The 23,551-nt window shown below is 39.0% G+C and overlaps 2 long non-coding RNA genes across 3 annotated transcripts in view; one reads left to right on the top strand and one right to left on the bottom strand.

The window, feature by feature from the left end:
• The window catches only part of LOC106948509 (uncharacterized), a 40,241-nt gene extending 32,376 nt beyond the window's left edge, over positions 1 to 7,865 (bottom strand). The window contains exons 1-2 of one of the 2 annotated variants that reach the window (XR_001425187.1): positions 7,577 to 7,865; positions 6,075 to 6,156 (exon numbers count right to left, since the gene is read on the bottom strand). This is a non-coding gene — a long non-coding RNA (uncharacterized LOC106948509). Of the gene's footprint in view, positions 1 to 6,068; positions 6,157 to 7,576 lie in introns of both variants that reach the window. The other variant, XR_001425186.1, reaches the window with a different exon arrangement.
• A 13,237-nt stretch (positions 7,866 to 21,102) lies between these two features.
• LOC106948511 (uncharacterized) overlaps positions 21,103 to 23,551 on the top strand; it is a 36,865-nt gene continuing 34,416 nt past the window's right edge. The window contains exon 1 of the long non-coding RNA XR_001425188.1: positions 21,103 to 21,443. This is a non-coding gene — a long non-coding RNA (uncharacterized LOC106948511). The remainder of the gene's footprint in view (positions 21,444 to 23,551) is intronic.

Below are 23,551 nucleotides of genomic sequence, written 5' to 3' on the forward strand. Positions count from 1 at the left end.
AGCAAAATAGGTCAAATATCTGCATTCAAATTGGCAGACGTTAAACTGTGTACCTCTCTTTGTTTTGTCTTTTATGTACCCTTGCATCGTACATCCACAGCTATATTAAAGAAGTAAGAGGGGTGGTTTAATTGGCTATTATTTATTGGTCAAATAAGTAATTATTATTCAGATTTTTGTTGTTTCTGTCTGCCTTATTTCTTACTCCTATTGATACGTCATCATGCTTAACCTGCTGGTTCTTGTCCAGAATGCAGCCAAACTCCACTGCTGCTGTCTCCACACCTGTTACTAGACTGTACATATTTTGTTGCTGTATTAACCCTTTCAGTTTCCCCGTTCGTCTAGTATTTTTTGAAATAATTATTATTGTCCCACTGTGCTATAGAAATTTTGTGTCTACCTCAAGTTGGCTGTTGATCTCTTCTTTGACACATTTCCTTTATGATCTCACAGATAAATCCTCTAGTGACCTGCCAGCAACTGAAATACACTGTCTTGACAGTAACTATTGGCCTTGTGAAGGTAACGCTTCAGCCATTACTTCCCTGTTTTCTGTTTTTGTCAGCACCCACCTGCCCGATTCCCTCTGATGATCAGCAAGCCGGAGGTCTCAACAGTAAACCTCTGTTAAAACTCCAGTAAATAATAATGCTCCTTTAAATTAAAATTATTTACCAATTTAACCTTCATCTTTTTTTTTCTTTATCCTTTGTGCACTTTCCAATTCCATTTATCAGCACTTTGCTTTGCTCATAACGGTCGTTTGTCAACCTGAACAAAGTCAAATGATGATTTTAGACAACTTCCATTTATCACATCATTGTGTTTTCAACTATTTGAATTACTTAGATGATTAAATTTGAAGGAAAAGAATATGGTGCTTTGTTTCTGATCCAAAACCACAAAATGAAATATGTGGTGAACTTGCAGCTTTGCCTTTTTTACATTTTTACTCATCCTCCTTCATCTGTCATTGTAACTCTAATGCATTTTGAGATACAAAACAGAAGACCTGAAGCCTCTGTCATGGCTTCAGGTCTTCTATACTACTGTAACGAATGTTTCCCATCATCAACCACATAGACCTACCCTCAAAACCACGGCCTCAACGGTTTTTTACCGCTTCCACCTCCTTCTTTGCTGTGTGTGTGTGTGCGCGCGCAAGAACTGCATGCAGCATGCAGCTGCTGAAAAAGCATCTGAAACCCTGATAGCATCATCACACAGGAAAGAAGCTAGAGAGCTAGACACTAGCTTGCGTTGCTAAATTTGGAGGAAAGGGGAGAAGTGAAGTTGAGTGCTGCATAAAATCTGTCTTATTGTGGAAAAAACAGATGTTCCGTGAGCATGGGAACCCATCAAACCTCTTCACTGTGGCTTTTTTTGTTGAGGGCAGGATCGCAACATGTCCTTATCCAAAGTTTATCACTACTAATTAGCAACGGCGGGTGTGTAATGTGTGTAACTGAATATACACACAAAGGCTTTATGAACGTATGATAGGGCGGGTGGAAGACTCAGCTATGTAGACATGTATTCACTCCCAACGTTTAGACACTAAAAATAACATCTGGTGATACGTCTACCCCCTTTTTATGATTTCTGATTTATTTGTATTCGAAGCAGGTGTCTGAGGCAATGGCATATTTTTGTTTCTTGATTATTGGTATTTCAGTAAAAAAAAAAAAAGAAGCAAGCATTCTTTTTTTTTGTTTCAGTATACATTTTAGTTGTAAATGACATAATATTCAGGAAGACCACACTGCACAAGAAATGATGCACCCTGAAGCAAGTGGTGTTTTCTGTCTCCAAGAGCTTTGTTGAATCAGAAGAGCCGACTCCAATCGAATGAGAGCATTTATACTTTCATATATGTCAATGCGGCAACTGGCTCTTTTACGTTTCAGTTAAAGATATTATATAATTAGAATTTGTTGTTTGACACTGTACACATGAACTAGGACAAGATAATATATATGATACTAAATTATTCTCGTTATTATGGTTGTTTTAGGTAGATTTGTTTGCAGTGTTTTGTTCTCTTGTTTTTGAGCTCAATAAAAATCCAAAGTTTGATAAAATTATTACACAAAAGTTAAAGAATGCCTGCTTTCATAACAGAACAAATACACAGAATTAGGCAGGTATAAGGCTTTCAAAAACACTAAATGCAAAAGGATTTATTATCATAAATCACCTTCTTATTTGCCAAGTTAAGCTAAAATATGAGGCTGTAGATGACAAAATATTATGAACCGTTCAGTAGCCAAACGGTCCCTTTACTAACCTGCATACACCACAAATACAGGTTTTTTGTGGAGCTATGAATTACATCACAATCTTTGCATTTAACACTTTTTACAGTTCCTTGGAAGAAATGTTACGAGGGGTGTATTATGTAGAACAACTTTTTTTTTTATAGCTTTATATAATGTTATGTTTTTCTCTCATCAAAAGAAAATACCTAGCGGGTTGCTCTGATTCTGTTATTGAGGAAAGCTTGAATCTCCTGTGGCAGCCATTCGGAGCTGCCTAAATGCTTGCTCCCACAAAGTGGTGCATATATCCTCAAAGTTCCTCCTTGTAGCTGCAGTTTCAGCTGAGCTTCCGCCTCACAGAGCTCCCATTCCTTCCCTACACGGTTCCACTAGACTAGCGGCAGCAGATCTACGCATCTGCTTGAACTACCTCTCAGTTCAACGCTTTGTGTTCATTTACAAATTAGTTACATTCTGGGGTATTAAAGGGTGAATATTCATACAATGCACAGTTATGCATTAAACTTTGTGATTTCCATTAGACAAAGAAAGAACACATATTGAAGAGCCTTTAAATGCCACACTCTACATTTCCATATTTATTTAGTGGGCCCCAAACAAATTTAGCTTCTCCTCCTTCAGGGAGTCCTGATCACCTAAACTAAAAATACCACAAGTGTTAAAGATTAAATTGAAAATACATTCAATATGAAACGTGGCTAAATGTATGTGATCCATAAAATAAATACAAGGAAGGGAAATATGTATATGGATAAACAATAGAGTACAGAACTATGCCAGTGTATTCCACCACATTTCCTTATAGCTAAGTAAAACTTTCAGTCTAGTTTTAGGAGTCCTTGAAAGCATGAGAAAGGAAAGTTTCTGAAATTTTAAGTTTTGCCTCTATAAAGAGAAAGTCCCTTCATCCTAACTTTTCAGTAATAATTCCCAAGGCAAGAGATGCATATCTTCTCATAATCTGGTTTACCAATCATCTAATCTAATGTGCTGTGAGTGAACTTTGTTCACACCCCAAATCTTCTATCCCTGTCCCCTCTCCCATGCTCCCCCTTCCCCTTCTCTCTGACTCCACTCCTTTCATCACTCCACATCCGCAGGGGAGATGTAAAGCTTTTGGAGTAAATCAAGGCTCTCTCCTTCATAAACGCCTGTGCAATTAACTTAGCTCTTTCTCCCTCTGATTTACGGCGACCATGTTGGGGACTGGAGTCGGTCACAGGCCCTCTGGGTTTCAAAAGAAAAGACTCATTGGCTAACTTCCCTCACACTCTTTCGGAAACACACACTTGTGCACACGCATTCACATATGGAACCGCAAAAATTGCTCGCACATACGCAGACTCATTCACATCTGCTGCTCTGAAAAGAAAATGATGAGTGAAAGGAATAAAAGGGCAATGAGCGAAACAATGTGGCCTAATGACAGAGGAGTTGTTGACTGGAAGCCGCTGCTTCAATTCATCTGACATTGCGTCTTGCAAAAAAAAAAAAAACGTAATTCACAAAACACTCATGTAAGCTATAAATTGAATCCATCTACAGCACTTGTGTAAAATAATAATAATAATTAAAAAAAACATGTTTTTATATCCCAATATAAAACTCAGCATGATGTAATTATATATATTTTTTTAATTGACATCAAATGTTCACATTTTAGGATCAATACTTTCAAAACACTCGGTGTCTAAATGTTATGAAAATGACAACCAATACATAAAGTTTTTTGATTCTCATTGTGGTGCATGGAAATGTTATGTTACGTCAACTGGTATCCCTTTCCTAACTAACTTAATGCACTTGCTTTCATTCAAAAATATCACAGTCGTTAAGAAAAGTAGGCATAAATGTGACGATGTCAGCCGAAGTGAAAGAGGAAAGAGATACTCAAATGTCTTACACGTGTTGCACAACTCTGCATGCTGAGTGGAGAACACCTGTAGTTTTGGTGGTTTTATTTCTTGAACTGGAACCAACTATATGGGTGTTTTGGACTTTGAAGTTTTCCACGGTATTATCACCCTTCTCTAAGCAAGTTCAGTAAGACTATTTGTAGGTATACGGGGGCGGGAGTTTTGCAGAAATGATTGCTTTTCTTTTTTTTTTACTGTAAGGTATAACCTCAGATGTTTCATCCACCAACAGTAGTACACTTTTCCTCTGATTGTTCATAACTTTAAGTTACCTTTTATTATAAAAAGAAAAAAAAAATGTAGCAAATGTTCATCCATTTTTATGTTATATAAAACTATCAATATGTTCAATGAAAACAAAAATGAGCAAAACATGACACTATACTTAGTAATAAGGGGGAAAAAATAGCCGAATGAGGCTGTGGGCAGTGGGATTAAGGTGAGCTTGTTGAGAAGACGATGTTTCTGAAACAGCTTGTCTCACTTCTGAGAGAAGTACAGCAGAGTGTTGTGCTGAAGTGTACTTGAGCAAAAATATTAACATATACCACACATTATGTCACTTAAAGTGTTGCAATAGATCTTTGACCGATTAAAGAGCTGCTTCAAAATGTGACTGAAAGTACCACAGTTCATTATACAGGTACTATTTGCCACATCATAGAATATAGAATCACTCATACTTTCCAGGTGACAGTAGTTTGGTTTTCTAAAATTAATTAGTTATTCAAGCCCACATATCCTATCTTAATGTATTCTTTGCATTTTTTCATGTAACTAGTATAACTGCTTGTGCTTACTAGTTTAGTAAAAAATAGAGGGGAGTGCAGACAGTGACAGATTTCTGATTTTGTATGCTGCATTTCTTTTTTTTTTTTTGTTCAGATCCTTTGTGTTCTGTTTTTAGAGAAGCTTCTAAATTTAGCTCAGAAACGTCCGTGATTTTAATCATTTGTTCCCGAACTAGCCTGTAAAGATCAACTTTCACATCCTTCAAAGGATTTGTACTTCAAATGCACCCACAAATCTCCCAGTTTGTCACGTTGCGACTCCCAGAACGTCTCTGATTCTATTTGTGTCTCTATCTATTTACTTAAATGCATTTCAAATGTATTGGCTAAGGCCCCTCCCAAAACCAACCCACATTTCCAAAGCCTGCTGCGCCCCCGACACACACTCTTTCACACACTCTTGCACACACACACACACAGATGCCCCTGAAAAATGCTGTGCCCTGCCCTTGTCTGGTATAGCAGCCTCACACACACTGGCTTCATTCTTCCATGCTATGGACTGAGAAGGCTGATGTGTCTGTGTATTACTGTGTGTTAGAGTGCATCGGTGCATACAGTGTAATGAGCATTGTGGGACGTCTGTTTGCGTGTGTGCGCATGTGGAGTGCAGTGGATTAAAGGAAGCAGTTGTGTGTTTCATGTTTTTTCTAGTGATTACGCTGTTATAGCATTTGTGGTCAAGGCATAGGCTGCAGATGGACTTCATCCAAGCAGAAGGCTAATGTGCACATAAGTATTTGCATGTGACAGACGCAGACAGAGCATGTCGGGATGTGTGCAGGAGTATTCAGGCAGATGACCTTCTTCAACCACCTCTCATCTCCCGACCAATCCAGAACACCTCGATGTGCCCCTCCTCAAACTCTTCCACTCCATCTCACTGTGATCAGGCTTTTACACAGTATTCGTAGTCAACCTGAAAGTAAAACACCCACCATTCCTGGATGTTGGGATCACTACTTTGAAGCTCATGACAGGGTATTTCATTTATTTTCAGCCATGCTTTGAGCTATTTCCAGCTGAGTGTTTGGGGTCATAGTGGTGCATTAGGATTCAAGACATACTTCAAGACTTACACAAACCTGCTCTTCTGACACACCGTAACCAATTGTGTCCTAAAAAGCTTTTTTTTTTTTTTTCATTCTTTTGTCTTTTGTGCGGTGCCTGCAGTGAAACAACCAAGTAGCCATTTAACAATATAGCCTTCTGTTGCATTGTGTTTACAGTTTTGTACTCTTAATAACAATTATTTCTGCTACATGTAACCAGACTGACATCATCCAGTATGAAAGTCATTGATCCCTTTGGGTTTCTTTGTCTGTAAAAAGGTGTTCCAGTAATCTTGAAATAATCTTTAAAATCTATTTTTAGAAGCATAGTCATTCTTGTTAATTTGCCCGTAGATCTCCAGCAGATTATTTGTTGGAACGTGTATGGCAGATAGATAGCTGTCTTTTTTTTTACATAGCATTTAAAGAGTAAGCTTTTAAAACCACTGTCCTTGACTATAACGATCTTCAGTAGAAATGCATGTTTTTTTTTTTTTTGTTTTTTTTTTTTTTGCTAAGGTGCACTAAATGTAGCAATGCCTCACAATGAAAGGAAAGAAAGGGAAAATCCAAAGCAGGATGCTTTTGCTACAGCAACAAGAGAAGTAGAAGAAAATATGCAATTTTCCAGCACTTTTTAAAAGATGTTTAAAAATCTTTAAAATAGTTTTTTGCAGTACCCTAATTTAAGTGTTCTATTCATGAAAACCAAAAACACTTAATTTAAGTATATTCATGCTCTGGTGAAAAAATCTATTACATTTTAATTGTAAATATACACAAATATGACATATGACCTGTTGTCCAAAATGATAAAGTCAAGTGAGATATGCTGAGTGTGTTGATCTTCATTAATTGAAACAAAATATGAATACAAGATAATTTTTTCTCACCTTAGGTCCTACATTTATACACTCTGAGCTATAATTTAATAATAATTTTAAAAAAATTAATTCAAAACAAAAAAAAAAAAGAACAAGAACTAACAAACATGGCTGGATGCAGGCACAAGTTCACATTTCCACCACACACATTGAGGAGGATGGTACGGAAACTATAATCAAAATATAGTGATATAACTACTGCATTTTTTTTAAATGTGTGGGGACTGATTTTACTTTTTTTTTTTACATATCGTGATCAAGAATGGCAAAAATATGCAGAATGTTGTAGCATAAAGGTTATAAAATATAAAACAAGATTTTAAAAAAAAAATTACATACAGATTAAGAAGCAGAAAGTAAGTGTTTTGTTTTCTTTACTTTTTCACGTGTTTGTTTTTGCACTTTATATGTACTGTCATTCAAACTGTATTATTTTCCATGCCCTGTTTGTTTTGCTTTCTTTAAAATGTAACAAAATGACTTTGCTCTGTGGATGGCAGGACTAGTGAAGGCATTTACATAACAAACTAAAATGTACCATGATGTGCCCTGACATGCTTAAACCCTAAACCTAAAGCTACCCTTGGCTTTCTCTTTTCTTCCACCACTTGGGCACTAAATCAGAGAGACAGAAACATAACAGCAGCTTACCTTGGTGTCAGCCCAAGGCACCAAGCGCTTTCTCCCCTCCCTACATCTTCACTTTGTAGCCCCTGCCAAACACTGTCACCCCAAATCTCCCACTAACCCGCCTCCTTATGCCAGCAGTGCTCACAAGGCGACCACAGTGGCATGGCGGAGCCACACGGCACCATCTGCTTCAGCAGGACACGTGGTGGAGGGAAAGGATGGGCTTCCTGCATGTGCACTATCCCCTCAACCTTCTTTATCCAAATCCTTCTCCCTCTTTGCCGCAGACCCAAACCCCCCAACCTCCTCCACTTTCTGCCCTCCCTCTCAAAAAAAAAAAAAATCCTGCTGATAATTTTTAAGGAATGAAGAGTCCCTCTGTGGTTGGATTTATGAACTCTTGTTGTAGTCATAGCAACCAGCTGCAACTTGTATTTTAGGAGGGGAACAGGGCGGAGTGAAAGGGATTTTGGGTGGGGAGAGTGGTAGTGAAATCATTGTGTGTGTGTGTGTGTGCGTGTGTGTGTTTTCATGGTGTTGGTAATGTTGTTGGGGGAGTCCTGAGGAGAAAGAAGAGGCATTGTTGTGTTGGCATTCAATGTGTCAGCAAACCAGAGTAATTGCTTGGTCTTTATAAAAGGAGATGAGCTAAAAGCTTGAATGTGTGAGATGCATTTTTTTTAAATAAAAGCTCCCATAATCGAGGATAAAGGGAATAAACACTGAATATTAATTTAGTCTCTTCTAGAGGGAAATAATGAAGGGGTCAATTCAATATGGAAGCATGGGAGGCAAATGTTATTTCTAGCTGTCCCTTCACAATACATTTTAGGTGCAAAGAACTTTTTATGTTTACCTCACGCTAGCACCTCCATATCATTTGCCACGTGCAAATTCAAGAAACATTCTGCGTGTGATCTGTTCACTGTCTCACTGGCTGTGTTTCTGCAGCTCACTCTGGGATGTATATATCTAGCTTTTAGCTTCTTATCAAGCTCTTGCAGCGTTCCCCGTGAAGCTCAAACTCAACCACTATGCAGACATACTTGCTGTGAAAAAAGAGAGAAAGAGTAGAGAAATAGGAAGGGAGGGAAAAAGAAAAAAAAAAGAAAAAAAAAACTCCTGACACCTCAGACTCCACTTCACAGCCAGTGAAGGAAGAAAGTGAGCAAGCCGCTAAGCCTTTCCTCCCCACAGCCGCCTGCAAGGTGAAGATATTGCTGCTCACATTTTGGACAGATGCGGAGATCCTTTTGCATTGTGTGTGTGCATATGTGTGTTTACTTCAGATCTTCAGCTGTGTAGCTGAGAATTTTATGTCTTTATTGTCTACGATTGTTTAATTCCGATAGTGTGGTTTTTTTGTTGGAAGCAAAATATTCAAAACAAAATTTTGAATGTTTTGTTCCTCTTGAGTGAGGTTTCAATTTGCACACCGTTGCAGGCAACTAAAAATTATGTCAACATTAAGGGAGAATTGGACACTTGCTGAGAACAATAGATGCTTGCTGAGGTCTATGTATCCCAAATGGCCAATTTTGAGAGCCTATAAATGGTTTTGTTATGCTCAAATTTCTAATTGCACAGCAGGACTGTTTGAGTGCACGCTATGAAAGGGTCTGTGATTGAGCTGCAAGGGGAATCAAAACAAACATACTGTTAAAAACGGCGGCCCTATTGGGTGTAAAGCTGTGCACTGTGTCAGACAGTAGCAGTATAATCAAACATGACATGATCCTATTGCCCTCCCGATGTCAATCGCTATTGGCAAACACTCAGGATCAGAGTGAGGCCAGGCAAAAGAGAGCATAGTCATTACTGTTTGCAGACTGCAAAAAAAAAAAAAGGATTTAAAAAAACTAAAAGTAAAAATAGCAGATGGAATTACACAAAACGGATAACTTGGAGGAAGTCTTACTGCCTTGTCCAAACCCTAAACTCATGACTTATGCACTTTCATGTCGCATTATATTTAATTATAGATCATGCTGGGGCAGCCCTTAACAGAGTCTGCATGCCTCACAGGTACAAACAGTTGAATAATTCAGCAGTTGGCATGTGGGGTAGGATGTGGTGTGAGTGCAGTGGGAGAAAAAAGCCCGCTGTTATTCAACTCTCAGCTTCATCTTGCTGCGGGACAAAATGGAGATTGAGCGAGGTTAAATATCTGATTTTTACCAGCTTGTCCCAGGCCTGAGCCACCGGAGCTACATGTATCCGGCAGAGGGAAAGCGAGAGAAGAAAAATACATCAATGTTTTGGTTTACACCAGACTGACAGCAGCTGGGTGGTGTTTTATTTTTAATGCCAGTTCATGTCATCGGCAAACCACTTATGTGAGAATCAATCCAAACACAGACCAAGTTATAAAGCACACAGTTATGTCCAGAGTTTTAGACTTTAGCATGTCACAAATGGAGATTTGACTGCTTTCCTTCCTGACCAAATCCATTACCATTATCTGTGGATGCCATATCATCTTAGACTCCCTCCATTAGGTGGGGGAAATTGCAAATGGAGCTTCGTGTAAAAAAGGGAGCCACAGATAAAAGAGAGAGGGAACAGTAAATGTTGGTATTGGTGTTTTATTTTCTTTTATACCTTCTTATTTCAAGGAATTTTCTAGATTTGTGTAAGCCAAATAAAATTAAATCCAGCTGCTGCAATCTAAGTTACAATAGGTGTTGCATGTATGTTTGATGCTTCTTTTTCTGCCTCCTTTAAAAAAAAAAAAAAAAAGACAAAGAATAGACTGCCCAAAATTAGTCTGAAAACTTGATCATTTTACAAAATAACAGTGGGAAAAGGCAAACCTAGAAAAACCTATTGCAGCCCTGTTTGCTACGGCTTTCGCAACATTAAATGCCGAACTGAGGCATAAATTCAGCTGGCGTTCTTTTACAGAGAGACAAAATTGGGGCAGAATGAAAGCTGTCTTTTCCATTCGTCACAGATATAACCAACGTGAATTGGCAGAGGATCGTCAGTGCGACTTACAGAGCTTCTCTTCATTGAATTCTGAACTGAGGGAAAGTATCAGTTTTAGTGTGTGCATTTGTTCACAACAGCCATTAGATTAAATCATACCCACAGATGTTATGGTCAGACGTAAAATCTGACTTTTTTAATAGTTTTATATTCTGAGGCTTACGGTTTGGTAAAGCAGTCATTCAGCTTGAACCTTTCAAGGTTTGTCATACTACACCCACAAACTTCAATGTGTTTTTTACTGAAATTTTATTTGACAGACCAACACAAAGTAGCACATAACTGTAAAATCAAGGGGAAATGAACATTTTATGTGTAAAAATTGAAAATACAGATTTTCAATGCACTTAAAAGTCTGGAATTGAGTTTCAGTGACCAGATCTGGACGAGTATAGAAAATATTTACATTTTTAGATGCATTTTCTTTCTCTCCTCGTGCCTTTGTTTCCTCATTTGCACTATTCACTTATTGGGTTCTTTTTCATTTGTTCGTTCATTCCTTCCTTCCCTCTTTCCTTCCGTTCTTTCTTTCTTCTTTCATTCCTTTTGTTCCTTCCTTCTTTTAGGCTTTTAGGCTAGGATAGATGTCTTTTAGAGGACTGAGGATGTTTGAGAATACAGGCCCCTGATTATTTGACACTGACTCTTGAGGACTGGAGTTACAGACCGCTGTTCATTTTACCAATCCGATAGATATACATAAAAACTGGGTTTGATTAATCCTGTTCTTGTATTGAAAGATTTTCCTTAGCTATTCAGATGTGTGCTCACTGTTTTGATTCAAAAATTGAAACATAAATAAATGCACATATAAAATTTCTACTTGTGCTCATCTAGCACACTAAACTGTAGTCAACGCTGCAAAAAGGTATTGTACTTCTACAGTGCTGGCACACTTTGGGAAAAGACAGGCTATAGACACGATATGAAAAAAAGATGCTTGTAGTTAGATTTTAGTGTTTCCAGCTGCCGTCTCTGCTGACTGTGCTGGGAGGAAGCATTGGATGCACAGCGGGAGACAAAACTGGGTGGAATGTGTTCTGCTCCTCAGTGGTTCCTGCTGAAATTCAACAATGAAAGGGGAACTTTGGGTATCTGTGCCATCATCTTTTCTAGTGTAGTAAGTGCAAGAAGAAAGGATGACTTTGCCTGTGGCTTGTTGGATATAACACTACTCTATTAGTTTAAATCTTTTGGAATTCATTGCGATGTACTAAAAGTAAATTCAGAAAGCATGTGCTTTATTTGAATCAGACCCCAGGGGAGAGATAATAGTCACTTCTGTTTTGGATTATTCCCCCACAAATCTTACTCTTTTACTTTATCACTGAGAATGTATGAGAATGATAGAAAAGTGTCAGAGATTGACCTGTATGCGATAAAACAGAGATTGGTTATGGGACAGATAAAAGGAAAGCCCGGGATGGAGGGAGGGAGTGACTGGGAAAGAACTGTGCATGAGAGAGGAGTGGATGTAAGGAACTGAAAGCATCCGGAATAAATTCCCAGAGATGGCCACGCATGGCTGAGCTGAACTGGCCTGAATCTGGGAGGTGGAGGGTGGAGAGGGGCTGGAGGAGTTGAGAGGCTCTGTATGTCCAGCTGGACAGAAAAAGAGAGGGAGATGCCCCCAAGCACTGACAGGTGTAGCCTTCCACTCCAGCTGAGGCCACACAGCTGACCTGGATCTCTGGATATTTGTCTTTATGTATATTTTTCTCTTGCTCCCTCTGTCGAAACATGTGCTGACTTAAACTCCAGAAGCTCCGCTCATAGCAATGTACAATACTTGCTCTCTGTTCTTCAAGTAGTCATCCAAGTTTCCCAATCAAAGAACCAATGATTTTTATGACCAGATAGGCATCCTCAGTATTGTATTAGACCCTCTTTTGTATTCAAAGCTGCCTGCGTTAACTCTGTCATAACTTCCACACTCTAGTGATAAAGGCATCGTGATATTCATCAGCAATACTTAGGTAGGCTTTGAGATTTGAACAACGCTCAGATGATGGTTATGGGTCCAGTGTAGAATATTTGGGTTCATTTCTGACCATTCCCTGTCGATGGCCGAACTGAATTTACCAGGACATCAGCAGTTTCTGAAGTACTCGGACTAGCTCACTTGACACCATCAATGATGCCATATTTAAAGCTTCTTCTGTTCCCTTTCTCTTTGTACCTTTGAAGCCATTCTTACTGGACAACTTTTTACTCTTTTGCTTTTTATAGAATGTAGTTCATCCATCCATCCATGGGACATACCTACTTTTCCATGAAGGGATCACTGGGGACTATCTCCAGCAGTTTTTGGGCTAAAGCAAACTAATATCTGCTGGTCAAGTAGCCTGGCTATCGGCACAGACAACAGAAAGACATGCTACATAAATTTAGTATGTTATTTGCACAAGTATATATTTTTTTCTAGAGGTACGACCTTAAAAAGAGTGATTGGTGGCGCTAGTTTGGGTTTCATGCTCTGACAGTCTGTTTTTCTTCATTCTGATTAGCCACTCCGCTTTTTGTGTTGTCTGTGGCATTGTTTTCAAAAATGTTGGAATAACATTGTGAAAACAAAATGTTATTTGACAACCAAGCCTAGCTAAACAATCACTAGGAACAAAACTGGAAAACCAAAGCTGTAAGGGACAATCAAAAAAGGCATTTGCTTTAAGAAAAAAAAAAACAAAGTACACAAATGTGTATATAGCTTGAAATTGTTGTAATTGTCATTATGCAAACTTAGTCACTTATCAGGGAAATATACTGTAATCTGTGCAGTTCTGTTTGGTCCATTTCAAAGAAGATATGGTACATATCCCATGGCAGGTGCCACCTTTGGCTGAGACATCATGAATTATGGGATGACAGCAAATGTCTCATAATAAAATCACAATCAGGCTATAACAATTGGACATCTTAGATCTCTAGACCCAACGGACACCACAGAATAGCTGCCAATAACGTAATGAATGCAATTGCCATAGGGATAAAAACCAAGTGGATAATAAGACAGTAATGATGCAATAAGACTCCCAAGGCTTATCTTTGCATGTCATAATTCTTGGCATTGTCAGTGCTTCTGAAATTTAAACCACTTTTCCCATAACTTTCACTGCTTCCCACCATAAAGAGAACAAAGCTCTTTTAATCAAAGCCCCCCCCCCTCTTCCCCTCCGCTTTTGTCTTTGTAAGATGAAAAACAAGCTGAAGTGATCTTGTTCATTCACTCCAATCCAAAGCTTCAGTCCTGTTTACAACAACAATGTAGCTGACTATCTGCTGTCCGTTGATTTACAAGAATTTAAACATTTCCAAGTAAATTTCATTGACGACTCTGGATGTTTGATGTAAAACAGTTGCTTCTTATTCCCCTGAGAGCAATTTCTGCTCTAGCTACCCAATTAATTATTAGATTCCCTTCCTAAAATCAACATGGTAATGATTAACTGTGGTTAAAACGATACCCACATCACATTCAATAGATGGCTTATGGTTATTGCAGCTTTTCTTTTTAATATCATGCTGTGCAGAAGATCACTCCCAATCCTCTTCGTGTGAAATGTCATAATATTACCATATTTCAATACATTTCCGTTTTTATATTTTAAAAATTATCCTTCTTTTTTATGTTTCATCGCCCAGACTACTTTACCATGCACAAATGTCAACAAAATTAAAACAAGCCTCGAATTAATTCAGTTTGCTATCCCCGCCTAATTAGGGAATGTGACTCTAACCATAATGAAAAAATGAGTATTCCAAATATGACAAGTAAAAATGATAAGGTCAGTGCTGTTGAACAAAGGGAGTTCATTTTCCACAAATTGACAAAGGAGGAGGTTGCACTCACGTTCAATTAGCAATGAACTGGAGCAAGTGGATGAGAACAGATTGATTTGCAGTTAGCAACAAAATTAATCTCACCTTGTAAAGCAGGCAAGAGGAAAAACACAAAGGCTGTCAAAATTCAATGAGAAGCTTTTTGGAAGTCATGTTTATTCCTTGTCAGATGTTTTTAGTGTAATGTACTGATCTTAAAAGCTCTGTGTTTCAATGCCTAACATATGTTTTATAAACAGATGTGTATAAATGTAATGTCCCTTAATGCATGACGCTTATGTCTGTGTCTTGGGAAAACTGCGACATTAATTAGTTTCTACATTTCTAGACATTTTTGCAAAGAAGCGGTTTGTCTGTTTTGCATTTTCTTGTCGATTCCAGAATATAAAAGCCTCCCTCAAAAGGAAACATTTCTGTAAGCACTTCTGTTAACACTTACCACTAAACTGCACAACTTTTATTACTTTGGGGACCAGCGTTTTTGGCTTTGTTGTCATATTTGTCCATTCCCACAAATGTGCAAAAGTGTGAGCAACTGTGGATACACGCATACACACTTCAATGCACACAACCAAGCCTCCTCTTGCACATACAACCCATACTCATCCAACTGCACACGCACGTACACTCCGGTGGATACTATCAGTCGTGCTCAGCTGAGGCTCCGGGTCTGTCCGGTCCCCACGGCGTAGCGCTGACCAGGGGAGGAAGAGCTTATCTCACCCCCAGGTCCTTCCCTCGGCCCCAAGCCTTGGCTTCAGCAGCAAGTCGGCAGATGCCATGCAGGCCCCTGGCGTGGCGCATTTGTGTGGCCAAAGCATATAGCGTATAACGCTTAAGGGACAGGCATTTCAACCAGACAGACGATCTTGCCTGTCTGTGCATCTGTGTGTAAATGCGTGTGGTTGTGCCGACCACACAGCAGATGGAGGTAAAGGCTCTTAAAATGACCGACTCGCAGCTGTCCCACCTGAATAGGTTGGATTGAACGTTAACCATGCCTGATGTTCTGAACACAGTCGGTGATATGTTAGATTATGAAAAGAAAGAGATGAGAATAACCATGATGTGTCATGCCTTTTAAAAATATTTATACCTCCAAGTCAATATTTCAAAAATCCATGTATTTTATTAGGGTTTTATATGGTATAAACCAATGAAAAGCAGCACAAAAATGTTCAGTGGGAGAAAAGTGGAAACATTTTTTAACAAATAAAATCAGAAAACTGTGGTGTTTATTGACGTGAAACCTGTCAGAATCAACTATGTTCAACCACCTATTGTTTTCATTGCAGCTGCTCTCTGCAAGCTCAGCAAATTTCGAGGATAAATTTGCTTCCTGTTCTTATTTGCAAAATAGCTCATGCTCAGCCACATTTGACGTAGATCATGTCTGGACTTTGAGTGGGCTTTTTAATGCATGAATACGCTGTGATTTAAACCATTCCGTTGTAGCTCTGATCCTATGTTTTGGATCCTCGTCTTGCTGAAAGGTGAATTTTAACGGGCTGTGTTCCCCGTCCATGCAGAAATAGTGTTGTGAGGTGTGAGTATTCAGCCTCACATAGTGTTTTTTTTTTTTGTTGTTTTTTTTTTATGTCGGCCAAAATATTTAAAAACACCAAAACAGCTGTTTTTACATGTTTACATGTTTTGTTGTATCGCCTACATGGCTTGTTGCAAATGAGTGTGAGTTTTCTAATGTCTGTCTTTCATCAGTGGCTTTCTCCTTGCCGCTCTTCCATGTATTTGTTGGGTTCACAACTAACAGTTGCTGTTTTGATAGATTATCTAAGCCAAGCAGTGGATCTCTGTGGCTTCTCCAGAGTTACCACTGGCCTCTTGGCTGCTTCGCTGGCCACGTTGCTCGACATGTCACTTCAGGAAGACTGCCACATTTTAGTAGGTTTGAACCACGATGTATCCAACAATCATAGGAATTGTGAAATACTCCTTTCGCTTTTAGATAAGAGCTTGCATAATGCTCTGTGAGAATCTTATAGCCTGGATGTTTCAACTTTATTCCTGGCTTGGTATGTCTCATGGTCTTGATGATTAGTTCAGTTATGTTCTCCAACAAAAGAGGACTTCACAGAAGGTTTTATACATGTATTAAATTTTGCAACTTCTACATGCCATGCACCGTTTTATTTATAAAAGTGTAATAAACCATGTTGTATTTTTCTTCCATTTCGCAATTATGCATCATCATGATGCTGATAAAAAAAAAAAACAAAAAAAAACAATATGAACATTTGTGGTTGCTCCAAAACAAAATGCAAAAAGCACTAAATGTGATTTGTTTTTGTTTTTTTTCTGATATCCTGTACAAAGATAAGCTAAGCTGTGCAGTTTTACAGAAATAGAGCTCACGCAATGTTTGGAGATGCGTTCACACAGATGCTGAAGCTCAGCATTGTGCAACCGTCTCATATTCTGAAATATGAGACAGTTGCATATTCTGTCATAAAATTAACATTTTTATGACAAAAAAAATACAAGTTTGAACCCAACAAAAATAAAATAATTTAAGAGCCACATTTTCAAGATGAAGGCATCTTCAAAGTGCTTCATACAATACTTCCCACCATTAAATATTTTTTTTCTGCTCCTGATCTTTAAAACATTAGTTGATACTAATAATTATGGCTGTTAATTTTACAGCCATAAAATCTTTGTGAAACATTGCACCATTATCACCAATCATAATCAACATCCTTCTCACAAAACTGGTTTGTTTTTATAAGGCAGTGAATGTGAGAACAGGTGTTTTGGAATCCATGTCTGAAAGCTCATATGCAAGAATTACAGATATGAGGTTAACATCTTTGAAAAGCTTCTTTCATCTCGGCGCATTATGCTAAGTATTCACAAAACATTGCTCTAAATATAGGGCTACAGCACATTGCAGATTAGCCTGTGTCGTGATGGGTGTTGTTTAATACGGCAGCACAGTGCTGTCTTCTCCTTTTGATTGCTAGCGCTTGGAACGCCACAACTAAAATAAGATAAATGTTTTTTTTTGTCTTTGGGGGGGAAAAAAATCTCATGTGCTGAAAACATTTGGACAAACCTGAGGTAGAATTAGCCTTTCCAAGGGACTGCAGCGGAATAAAAGTGATGCCACTGGAGTTTATTTTTTGAGTGTGGGCATCTTCCCTTTGGCTGTTTGAAGGCATTAAATAGAGAATGACATCTTAGCTCTCTGGGCAAACTCTAATCACAGAAGCTCACAGCCAATGAAAACATTGACTTGCTCGATTTTGCTCAAGTCCTGTTTCAGCAAAGACATCCATCCTCTAATACCGCAGTTTTTTGGGGTTTTTTTTTTTTTTGCCTTTGATGTGCAATCACACATTCACATGTGTCCTGCTCACTGACTCACCCAAGCACAATACATTTGCTGAAATAAAGTCACTGCAGTGTATGTGACCCATTTTGCAGAGGCAGGGCTTTGCTTTCATAACAGCAGAGTGTGAGGGAACGAGCAAGTGTACGAATGCATAAATGGTGTATTCTTGCGCCGGGATGCTGCTGCACAACAAGCTTTTAAATCTTGAAAAGAAAATCATAGGTTGGTTTCTGGTGAGAAATGCTACTGTCCAGTAATAACGCCGTTAGTCATACTTTACTGAGGGTTATAGACTAGACAGAATCAAAAGCGGTAGCAAAAGGTGAGAAAAAGGAGAAGCATTATAATAAGTCACAAAAAAAATGTAAAAGTATATTGCACGGCGTGTAATGTGCGATATATTTCATGTTTCTTAAGTGTGGCGACAAGCCTCAAAACCCTTAAACATGCTCCTCGAGCAGTTAATAATCACTGTTTCACGGTGTTGGAGGACCAAAGCGTAGATAACGTTTTGTATTGAGATAACGCCTTGCCTTATTCCTGCCGCCTCGCGTTAGCACAGGAGACAAACGGAACAGGAGCATCGCCTTGAAGCCATCCAAATGAGGGTGTCTGCAATGGAGTGAAGTGAACTGAAGTGAAGAAGGAGGTGGAGAAGGCAGAAGAGGGAAGTGGAGAGCAGTGGGGGTGAGGGGTGGGAGGCAAGTGCCACAAAAATCAGGGAGAGGCTGCTCGACCCTCGCGGCGCATTACGGCAGCAGTCAAGTGAATGTGAAAACAAGGGAAAGCTTTGCGGAATATCGATTTAATGCTGCAGCCTGAGCAGGGGGAAGATGCGTGCTCCAGATTACATGCGCTCTATTTCCCACCCATACAGGATCCTTGAGCTCCTCTGTCTCCACACTCTGGAGGACCACAGAGAAACGGGGAGAGGATGCTCTTTTATGTGCCGTTTCCCTCTGTGAAGTCCAACTGTGTAAAGAATTAATGCGGAAATAAAGAAAACTGCGGGAGAACACAAATAGTAGGAACATTTTATGCTAATTTCAGGTATTTCAAAGAGAATACAAAAGAGGCCACTTTCTGGTGGTTACCTCCATATCTATGGATTGCCTCCTTCTCTTTTAATTATCTCCACATCTCCTAAATAATAAACCAGCTTGGGACCTTATCAGGATGAGAGAAATCTATAGCAAAACCGGTGTAGATCTTGCTATAACAGCAAAGCAGGAGGAAAATCTTTCAAACTGGCCTTTAGTTCTCTTGAAAGTGAAAATGTAAATGTGTAAATGTCATTAACTGTGTGAGATATGTGTGATCAGAAACTTCCTCTTTTTTTCTTAGTATTTATCATGTTTGTGAACATAAGTTGCCTTTGTGCTATATAGAAGATGACTGCACATAATAATTATCCATGAAAACTATTCTGCTGGATGTGTCACAAATAGTGTTATGTAGAAATATTCTAAATGCTAATGAAACTTTTACTTTTCACGCTACATCAAAGTCAAGGCAGACCCCCCTCCCACCCAAAATAAAAAAAAAAAAGTGTTCAGAGTTCACAGGGCTACATGTCAGACTCTAAATCACTGGGGGCGGGGCTGATACAAGGCTGCCATTTCACCAAGGTGTTCCATGAGCAGATTTTCTGTAACATATTTGCATGATCAATCAATGGGAAGTGGCCCACTCCATTTTTTGATTTGTAAATGTGAAGTTGGTCTCTGATTCAGATATATGTGCTAAACTCATGGACTATTTTATTAAATATTGAGGAATCTGAACTGTACTTAATAATTTCAAGTTCAAACTCTGCAATGGTTCGACTGGCTAAACCTGAACTAGGATAGTTGCTATATTTTGCAGTATGATATGTATTTAAGTGCTATGCATTCAGCACCAGCATATTGGTAATGTGTTTAGCCAGTTGCATAGACTAACTGCCACACCTGATGTGTATCTTTTTAGATCAGATGTGAGGACATCATTCAATGGTAAAGAAAGAAACTGACAGGATAGTATTGTTTACTTACAATCAATACTGTCATCACAATTTTCAGCAACACTACAGCAATTAAATACTAGCTGTGCTTGAATCTGATTGGCTACCCTGCCTGGACACCCCCACCAGAGCAGACTGTGGAGTAAAACGAATAAATGTTCGGAAAAGCATGCAGCTAAAGGTAATCTGAGCCAATGATGTTTACCAAATATAGGTCAGGATTTTCCCAATATATAGTCATATACGCTTGTCCGACAAGTCAAAATAAAAATATTCTTGTCTGTCTATATGTTGATGTATAGGTATAGATATTTATTTATTTTAACTTGTCAGACATGCTTACATGTATCCTGACTTCTTACCAAATCTGTCTTGGTGTGATTTGATCAGTGGGATTAGCATATTGTGCATGTCTTCTACTTTTATTCCTGTTTTAAGAGGAGGAGCTTTGACTGTGATGGCTTAAGCTCCTGTCACAGTTGACATCCAACGTCACAATGTCACTGGTGTAAACATCTAACTTCATTCATTTCACATGTACTCTTGGCATTTGTGTTATTCCTGAAGTCAGTAACAGTTTTCTTTCTCACCTCACCCTACTTATTGAGAAAGCATCACCTGAACCCAAAGATGTAAAACCCTGGTGGAAAGTCAAAACATTAGTTTTTTTGTTTGTTTCTTTAAAATTACAACAAACTTCTTTGAGCTATTTGAGGTCTGGAATTACAGGGTTTTTGTTTGTTTATTATTATTTTATTTTATTTTTTTTACAAAACTTTTATCATTTTCTGTAAAGAGTCTCAAAATGAATGTTTAGGAAAGGCTGCTAGCATTTTATGAAATAAAACTTTTGATTTAAATACATCAGCAAAATTACAGGGACTGAAGATTTTGATGTGGCTGTTTAATCTTTTCAAGAGTTGCACAAATAGGGTGGAAACGCAGGAATTCACTGCGGATGATATCCATCCAAGAAATCTAATTGCTATAAATTATTTTGAGGCAAAATTTAAAGCCATAGCCATTTATTGAAAGGGTTGCAAACTGATTTTTCTTTTCTTTCTTTTTTTTTTATCATAATACTGAAAATATTTTAAATGTGTCCTGTAAATTTATCCAGGAAACCAGCCAGGAAATTGAGGGTGTAAATGTTCCTCTTTCACCCTTGACCAAAGAGGCAAACCAGAGGATAAAAAAGCATAACATCTCAATACCAATTTGTTACTTATGCTCTCCTACCGCCCACCCCCTACCCGCTCTTGCCATGTTGAAAATTATGAACACTCAGACTCGCACATTCTTGCGCACAGCCAAGTGAGGTGGCGCCTCCGCGTCCGTCCTGGGCCAATGGCGCGCAGGGTAGCCTTATCATACTTCTACCCGACTGGCCAATGGCGCAGCGCTCCCCGCTCACATGACGCCTTTCTGTGCGCTCTCCAGTCCTTTCAGGCGCTCAATCCCGGCGAGTGCAGGCATCACTGAAGACCTGACATCGGAGGAAATCGGACGTCCGCTCTTCTCTCCCTGCAACTGACTGACCAGGTGTTCATCTTAAACAAACTTTACCTCCTTACGACGAGGCTGACCAAGCACTCCGGCCGGCGGAGGATGGGCGCCGCTTTTGCCGCTGGAAGAGACTTTTTGTGTCCAAACGGGGGAAAGGCAGACAGCGAGACAATAACACCCCGAAGTTATTGTAATAAATTGTAAGTGGCGAGATATAATATTTTCCGTTTTTTTTCTGGATGCTCTTGTTCGCAAAAGTGATGACTTTGAAATCAACTTAATTTTCAAATGCATAACTTGTTTCACTTTTGCATGGCATGAGTTCTGTTCTTTTTAGTGTTAATTTAAATAGATATTTAGACATAAAAAAAAATCACCTTCATATGCTGGTGTATCATAACACACTTGATTTAAGTTAATGTTTGAGTAATCTGAGTTTGTTTTGTTTTTTTCCTGTCTCTGCTGTCGGCATTCTTTGTGTGTCTCTGTGAATGTCCTCATTGTGAATGTGTGGCTGTCTCCGCGCAGCGCCATAGAATGAAATATAGATAAAAAGCACACAGTAAACCCGTTGACCCCAGTCAGGCAGGCAGGCTGTGCAACCGGTCCACACGGCTCAATGAGGACAATTAGGGGGGGACCGACAGGAGAAATAAATGGAGTACTTGAGGCGCACAGAAACAGGTCTGCGCTTCACTTCAAACCGCCTGACGGAGATGAAGGTGAATTTTAAGTCTTATATCGAGATAAAAAAATTAAATCCCCCCCCCCCCCCCCCCCCGCCCGCTCTTACTTGTTAAGTAAAGTACCTTAAATGTCAAATTTCAGTGAATTGGATTTCACCTTATGCACCTTATGGGGTCATGTCATTCAGTGAACCTTTTTATTGATTGGAAATTAGAGGGTGCTGGGGGTCATAGGTGGGAGGAGGGAGTACAACATTTATGTACACTCCAGAGTCGATCCAAAAAATTGGTGCCCTCAGATTTTTTTTTTTTTTTTGTACCTACTACACAATCAGAGGGAAAGAGCAGGGGACCGGGGCCATTTGATGTTTTGAAAGGCTTCAGATGGCTTTAATTAGGACCTATAAAATCTGTCTGCCCCGTTCTCTCAGGCAGCGGTCTGGAAAAGCAAGAAAGGGAGGGGAACGGGCAAGAGGAGAGAAGGAGGGAAAAAAGAAAAGCAAACCCGACACAGAAAGTCACTTCAGTGGAGGATCGTCTAATCAAAATTTTATAACCCTCCTCTTTTTTTTCTTGTCGCTCCCTCTCTAGACTCCCACCCTCTGTTTCTTGATGCTGGTGGTATGTAGGCAGCGCTTCTTATTCCCCTCTTTGTCTGGCTGCTGTCTTATCTACTCTCACCCACCCCATCCTCCCACCAACCCTCAAACCTAACTATCGCCTACAGTACACCGACCCCAGACACCTGAAGCCTAGACATAATGATCAAGAGAAGTTTCAGTCTGTCTGAAGTGCAGCCAGTTGTTTTTAGGTTTTCGTCTTCTCCTCCCACTTTTTCCCCGGTCCTGTTCTCTTGCTGGCCTGGCTTGCCCTGCCTGTCCCTTGCTCCTCAACCCCAAATCAAGACGCACTATGTTGTTTGCGAGTTCCTGTGTTTGCATGCAAAAAAGGGTTGCAGTTTCAGTGCTACTGTGCTGCTGTCGCCGTGCAGCCTGTATGGATATTGGATGAATGTGGGTGAGTCACAGAACTGCAATAGACACACACGCAAACGCACTCTCATGAGGAAACATCAAAGACTTCTTCTGCCTTCTATTGTGTGAGTGTGTCTGATGCAGATTCTGCTTGTGTTCTCCAGGCAAACATATGTATAAGTGTACAGTTTTCGGTGGTATGCTCTGTGATTCGCTTTACATTTTTTTGTCTAGTTTTACTATTGCTACAATTTGTTTCCAAATGAACCACAGGAAACTTTGATCCATGATTTTTTATTTTTTATTTTTTTTTATTTTTTTTTAAATCTTTTTTAAGTTCTTCCTTTGTTGGCCAAATTAAATGTCGATGTGGAATATGGTCCATAAAACATCAGGACATATTTTTTCACACAGTAAAGTTAACTCTGTTTTAAGTCTTGGTTGAGCACTCCATCTCTTGAACAAAGACTGATTGATGGCGCAGAGAAATCCTTACAATGGCCCGCCGCAAGCATAATTCTGTTGAATAGTCATAGAAAAACAACATTGCTCTCCATCTGAAAAACACATATAAATATGAAAAAAAAAAAAAAAAAATTATATATATATTTATATTTATATATATATAAATATATATGAATGTTTTTT

The sequence above is a fragment of the Poecilia latipinna genome, unplaced genomic scaffold (assembly GCF_001443285.1).
Source record: "Poecilia latipinna isolate Pla-1442-1.1 unplaced genomic scaffold, P_latipinna-1.0 Scaffold291, whole genome shotgun sequence".
Lineage (NCBI taxonomy): Eukaryota > Metazoa > Chordata > Actinopteri > Cyprinodontiformes > Poeciliidae > Poecilia > Poecilia latipinna.